A 7,761-nucleotide genomic window follows, 5' to 3' on the forward strand; every position below is an offset into this window, starting at 1 on the left:
GGCAGGAGTCTGGGGCTGAGAGGAGAGTAAATGTAGCCATAATGAAATGGTGGAGCAGACGTGCTGGGCAAATGGCCTAATTCTGCTCCTATACCTTATGGTCTTATAGTCAACAAGATAAAGGAGATAGTCATCGTCTTCAGAAGAACTCGCACCACTCGCACCTGTCTTGACATCAGTGGAAACTCCTGCATTGGCCCAGTTTCAAGCTCCTTGGAGTGCACATTTCGCCCAAGATCTGATGGCCCTAAAACAGATTCTACAGATTCAGGAAAGCTCACTAATGCCTCTGCTTTCTGAGGAAGCTGAAGAGAGCAGGACTATGCACAGCTACACTGATGTCATTCTACAGATGTACAGCTGAGAGCCTCCTAACAAGCTGCATGTCTGCATGATATGGAAACTTCACTACTGCACCACAAAGGCTGTGCAAAGGGTAGTCAAACTGCCCAACGCATCACCAGCACCAAGCTACCTGCCATCAAGGATATATATACAGAAAGGTGCCTGAAAAGAGCCGGTAACATCACGCTACCCACCATGCTCATAGACTGTTTGCCCCACTCCCATCAGGAAGGAGGCTACATAGCATCTATACCCGGACCTTCAGCCTCAAAAACAGTTAAATCTTGAAGGGAATCTTGGTAGTGACTATCCCTGGAAGTGAAACCAAGAGGCCTTTCATAGTCAGTTATGTAGGACATCAGGGAATTCACATGCACTGGGCATTCTGCTGCTCCTGCTGGTTGGGAGATGACAGATAAAGTCCATGAGGAACTATCTTGTGGGAGTCTGATCTCCTCAATGCCTGCTGATCTACAGTAGCTCCCAGTCAAATAACACCTTGATTTTTAAAACATTATGTTCCAGTTTCTAGAATTCTCCAATGCCTGTCCGTCAGTATCTCTGTAATCTCCCACAATCCTTTAATATAGCAAGATGTCTAATCCTAGCCTATATTTAATTGCTTTACAATCAGCTGTCCAGACCCTGTGTTGTGGAATTCCCTGCTTAAACATTTTTACCTCTTAACGTTTCTTTCCTTTTTGTATGACAGTCGCCTACATCTGCTTCTTCAAGTAAGTTTCTAATTTGATAACTTGTGAGACATGTCTTAAAGTGTTTTTGTTATATAAAAGGCCCTGTACAAGTACATGTTAGTTGAAATGTACCTGTAACAGTGATTCATGTTTGCTTGTTGTTTCATCCAAGTACTATGATGTGGTCTTGCCCAGATTACACTTCCATTTTAGTTGAAATCACACTGTTAGTGGGAGTTTTTGGGTGGGAAACTTATAACATTTAAAAGTAAGTGATTTCCATGCTTTGGAAGTTTGTGAATCTCAAATTAAAACAATGTTTTATTCTACTTTCATTTAAGGTGACTGAATTCATGCTAAAATTGAATTTAGTTTAGATATTCCTCTCTGTTGAATTTCTAATTCATTTTGTGTATTACTAGAAGAGGGTTCTATTCACTTTTCCTGCTTCTTTCAAATTATTGCAGAACCTAAAATTGTCATAAATAGAAATAGTCTTGGTTATTGCAGGAAACCAAGTATTCACACACACAATCTTAACATTCTCACTGCCCATTAAAAGACAGTTGACCCACTCTATTCATGACACCAGGCAATGTTGCTAGCAAGTGCTGAAATAACCCATATGCATGATGTTCAAAGGTTCATTTATTATCAAAGTATACAACTCTGAAATTCTTCGATTCTCTGGGCAGCCATGAAACTAATAAAAAAAGAAAGGCAGTGCGATCATCAACCTCCAAATCCAACCTCCCTGCAAAAAAAAACAAAAACGGAACAGGACATCAACCCCCAATACCCCTCCTCCCACAAAAACTGAGCAAAACAAATCAGGCTCATCAAGCTCCCAAATTTGTTCTCCCGCACCAAAAAAAAAGAGCAGAACAGATCATGCACATCGACTCCCCCCACCCCCACCCCCAATCTGACATCTACTGAAATCTTGATGTCAGTAATATCCTGCACTTTGGAGAAATTCATAACAAACAAAAAAATGCAATGCTTCCTTGAATTGCTACTGTTTCCCATGGGAAAATTAACAATTAATTGTAAATTAATTCCTACTGGATATCTACTAATCAAGGTCACTTCAACACAGTTTTGTAAATCAAGCATTGAAATGTGTCAATTATTAATAGAAAATGCATGGAATACTCCACCTATAAGTTAGTATTGACCCTAAAATGCCAAAAATCAATAAACCCAATTTCTTGGAATTAGAACTGTATATTTTATTAGGTAAGAGAGCATCTAGGTGTCTAGAGTACTATTTTACACTGAATTGCATAAGGGATCCAAAAGCACTAAGGCCATCTACTTAACAAATGCATTCTTTTCAACCCTTCAGGTATAGGTATGATCAATCTTCACACAGGCAAGCCTTAAGTAATGTTTGTCATGTGGTGTCACATAATGCACGATGCAGCTCTAGCATTTGGAACTATTGAATGTTGCAAATATAAATCTAAATAACGCTTCTATGATGAAGAATGAAGGGCAAGCAGAAAAGGATTCCATCTTGAGCGAAGCACAAAGAGATCTAGTGCATAAATCTCAAAAAATCAGCAGGCAAGGCAGCAAGTAGTTAAGAGGGCCAACAGTATTTTGACCTTTACTGTAACGGATCGGCAGTTTACAAGTAGGGAAGTTGTGTTTCAATTGTTCAGGAAGCTGGTGAAGCTACATCTGGAGTACTGTTCCTCTTTCCCAAAAGAGTAGTCTTGGAGCAGTTCAGAAGTGATTCTTCAGGCTAAGTCCTCTGGTTGGAAGATCTATCAGGAGAGATCAAACAGGTTGAATCTATATTATTTGGAATCTGAAACATACAAGGTCTTAAGGGAGTATGATAAGGTAGATGTCGGAATGTTTTCACTAGTGGAAGGCCACAAATAAGGAGACACGATAAATGGCAGGTTCTTTCAAATGGAGGTGTAAAAATAATTTTCACAGAAGGTTTTTTGATCTTTGGAATTGAACAGAGGGTATAGAGACTGGATCATTAGAAATATATAAAGGAGGGATAGTTAATATTTGAAAGATCAAGGAATTGAGGGTTATGGTGAGCTGGCACAGTGAAGAATTGATGTCAACATGATTAGCCATGATCATATTGAATGGTGGGGCAGGCATGAGGAGCCTGGTGGCCTACTCCTGTTCCTATTTTTTTTTGTATTCATAGAAACGTAGAAAACCTACAGCACAATACAGGCCCCTCGGCGCACAAAGCTGTGCCGAACATGTCCTTATCTTAGAAATTACCTAGGGTTACCCATAGCCCTCTATTTTTCTAAGCTCCATATACCTATCCAGGAGACTCTTAAAAGACCTTATCGTTTCCACCTCCGCCTCTACCACCACCGCTGGCAGCCCATTCCATGCACTCACTACTCTCTGCATAAAGAATGTACCCCTGACAACTCCTTTGTACCTACTTCCAAACACCTTAAGACTGTGTTTTCTTGTGCTAGCCATTTCAGCCCTGAAAAAAAGCCTATGATCAATGCCTCTCATCATCTTATACACCTCTATCAGGTCACCTTTTATCCTCTGTTGCTCCAAGGAGAAAAGGCCAAGTTCACTCAACCTATTTTCATAAGGCATGCTCCCCAATCCAGGCAACATCCTTATAAATCTCCTCTGCACCCCTTCCATGGTTTCCACATCCTTCCTGTAGTGAGGCAACCAGGAGTGGGGTCTGACCAGGGTCCTTATATAGCTGCAACATTACCTCTCAGCTCCTAAACTCAATCCCACAATTGATGAAATATTCCTGTGAAGAAATATTTGATGAGCATCAGGACTTGTTGTTTAGAGATATGTAGGATATGAGTGGCATTTGTATATGTTCCCTAATGTGTTAGTAATCATTTCCCAGAGAAAATAATAGTTGCTTCAGCTGCAATTAAAAATTTTGCAAGTTGCTGATACTAATGTGTTTGGACTATTAAAGAAATGAATTCTAACTACCTACGATTTTGGAAAATGACAAATGGGTTTTGTAAGCAGCTACAATTGTGTAAATTCCAATTTCAAAAATATGGAGACATATTACCCAATCCAGTGTATTGATTTCCAAGGAAGAACTGTTTTTAGAAGAGGCAGGAGATACTATTTTCTCATATTATCAGTATAGTATTTTCCCCTTCTGTCAGTGTGTGAAAGAGATCATTGTTAGCATAAACTTTGAAAAGAATTCACTCATCAAGTACATACCCTCAATGAGTGCTTTTGAATCTTTTAAGCACTTATGGTTCATTTTCATTTATATGTCCGATCATTGAATAATACTTATCAATAATTTTAAAAGAAAACACGAGGATGATGGACTGGTTTAAATTAGTTGCTTTTTTGCCAAATGCAATTTTTGTCAGTAAATTTTCAGCTTGGCTTTTGCCTTGATTCTTGATATTGTCAACTGTCTAAATCCTGAATATAACGTAATTTAAGCAAGCAATCAATTATTCCTAATAAAGTTGCAGTAGATAATAGTAGAAAGAAAGTCCAATTTTGCACCCAACTTTTTGGACTAACTTTTGAACCTGTTTTGGTTCCAAATTGAAGTAATCAAATTCCATTTATGCACTATAATGCTTCCAGCAGAAGGAAAATCCAACGGTAGAATGGCATTAGTAGAACAGTTATCAATATCATGAGCAATGGTTTTTAGCTGCTGGGACACCAATGTCTTCTCAAGGTCAATAAATGCTGACCTTGCTAGTGACACCCAGATCATGTAGAATGAATTAATTAAAAAAATAATCAGAGTCAGGTAATATTGGGCATATAATTGGAACACTGCCCAACTTGGAACCGTATTTATTTTGATTGAAATTATTCAACGTAATAGACAGTGATTGAAGAGAAGTTAACAAGCCCATTCAACTCCCTCTTTACATCCATTGAGGGGCCCTAAGTACTCCTTCCAGGTGAGCAACACTTCACCTGCAAATTTGTTGGGGTCATCTATTGTACCTGGTGCAGCCTCCCTGATATTAGTGAGACCCAATGTAAATTGGGGGACCGCTTTGTCAGCCATCTCTGCTCCATCCGCCAAAAGTGTAATTTCTCAGCAGCCAAGTATTTGAATTCCTATCCCCATTCCTATTCCAGCATGTCAGTCCATGGCCTCCTCTTTTGTCACAATGAGGCCACTCTCAGGGTGGAGGATCAATGCCTCATATTCCGCCTAGGTAGACTCCAACTCGTTCCGCTTACCTCTTCTCCTCACCTGCCTATTACCTCCACCAAGTGCACCTCCTTCTTCCCTTTCTCCCATGGTCCACTCTCCTCTCCTATCAGATTCCTTCATCTCCAGCTCTTTACCTTTCCCACCCACCTGGCTTCACCTATAAACCTTCCAGCTATCTTTCTTCCCCTCCCCCACCTTTTTAATCTGGCATCTTCCCTCTTCCTTTCCAGCCCTGAAACATCGACTGCTTGTTCATTTCCATTGATGCTGCCTGACCTGCTGAGTTCCTCCAACACTTTGCGTGTCTTTCTCTTGATTTCCAGCATCTGCAAAATCTCTTGTGTTTAAGATATTAAGAATTTGCTTTAACTAACATATTAAGGTTTGTTTTTAAAAAGAGACGGTTAATGAAAATTGACTGAACACCTCACATAGAGGAATCTGTTTTGATGTTAAAATAATTACTTTCAAATCATGTTTCAGTGTGGCAAAGCACAGCTCCAATGCCATATTCAAGTTTGCTGTTGACACCACAAAAATCCTACAAAAAGTAGTGGATACGGCCCAGTCCATCATGGGTAAAGCCCCCCCCCCCACCATCGAGCACACCTACATGAAACGCTGTCACAGGAAAGCAGCATCCATTTTCAGTAACCCCCACTTAACCAGGATATGTTCTCTTCTCACTGCTGCCACCAGGAAGAAGGTACAGGAGCCTCGGGATTCACACCACAAGGCTCTGGAACAATTACTAATCCTGAACCAATAGGCTTTTGAAACAAAGGGGATAACTACACTCAACTTCACTTGCCCAATCATTGAAATGTTCCCACAACCAATTCACTTTCAAGGATTCTTACTCTGACCCATTTGCCTGATGTCCTGATTACAGAACATTAATTAACAGTCACAATTAAAAGGCATCTCAAATCGGCTTAAGTAATTAATGTGTGTGAAATGGCGACGGTGGTGGAGGCGGATACGATAGGGTCTTTTAAGAGACTCCTGGAAAGGTACATGGAGCTTAGGAAAATATTTGGCTATGGGTAACCCTAGGTAATTTCTAAGGTAAGGATGTATTCGGCACAGCTTTGTGGGCTGAAGGGCCTGTATTGTGCAGTAGATTTTCTATGTTTCTATGTTTCTAATTAAAAAGAAACAAAAGATACTTTAAAGAACCAAACACAAGGCAAAATAACCCATGACATTTTTACTTTAAGCTGGCAACTCCATTTCGATGGATGGGGTTGTGGAACTTACCCTTGTCACGCCTGGTACAAGGGAGGATGCACAACACAACTGGCCCCTCAGCACAGTACATTATGCACTGTGCTGGACATTTGACCTTCAGATCATCTGAATTCCACATTTCAATGCACATATCTGGAAATCAAATGAGCCAACTCTAAAGGAGGACATGACTGGCAGTTCTCCAATGAACTGCTCCACAGTAGTAAGTACTATTTATTTCAATATGAGAAATGGGTTCACAAGAAGCAACTTACCCTGCCAAATGCATCCAGTTAAATTACATTTTAATATAAAATGGAGTCAATGCAGGAATCACAAAGATTTTTCCTGGTCAAACAGCCAATTACCCCACAATAACAAAGTGAATACATAATTAATTGTGGAAGCAGTCCATTGTACCCTATATGTTCAATGGTGCAATAACAAAAGTGTTGCTTGATTACACCTTTCTTGAACAGTGCCCTTAGACATTACAGTGAATAACAGATTGTCATGGATGACTCCAAAGCTGTCAACACAACTGAGCAACAGGCACTTTGAAACAAGTTTCCATTATAGCCTGCCTAGTTTCAACTAAAAGCTATGTACAGCTTCTTTTTATTTTCTCCTATCATTGCTCTCTGCCCATTCATTGCTGGATTGTCTTATTCAGTTAAATGGGTTTGGGGCTTCCCTTTCATTTCTTCTTTGTATTGATAAAACTGTTCACCTACTTCTGTGCTAACTTCCTTCTACTTTCCATCTTCTTTGGAACGGATGCCCTTGGTGCTTTGTGACTGGTCCTCATGCAGAGATCGTAACATACTGATCTCTGGGGCTACCAAAAGATTTATTTCTTAAGAGATCCTAATGATTACAATTGAAAATTCCACAATTGGTCAGTCATGCCACAGGTCTCAGCTTTGCTCTAATTAAAATATCAGACTGTCTCCATTGCTTGCAATCTTCACTCTGGATCAAAAATTAATGGTTCAAATCCCATAATGTACTTAATCACGTGTAGTTTACAGTATTACTTCATTGCAATTCTGAAGTGCTGCTTTGTTAGAGATATCTGTATTCTTTGTGGCTTTATGTTGGGGGAAGGGCAGCATTGGTTTTGGCGATGCGAAAAGACTAAATAAATTCATCAAAAAGGCTGAATCCATACTTGGCTACAATCCAGACTCCTTTGGAGTTAGTGGTGGAGAGAGGGTCACTAAACAAACTGTTATGCATTTTGGACAATCAGGCACATCTGATCTACTGAATAAGCAGTGGAGCACCTTTTCAAACAGACTC

Source organism: Mobula birostris, chromosome 7, assembly GCF_030028105.1.
Source record: "Mobula birostris isolate sMobBir1 chromosome 7, sMobBir1.hap1, whole genome shotgun sequence".
In the NCBI taxonomy this organism is placed as follows: domain Eukaryota; kingdom Metazoa; phylum Chordata; class Chondrichthyes; order Myliobatiformes; family Myliobatidae; genus Mobula; species Mobula birostris.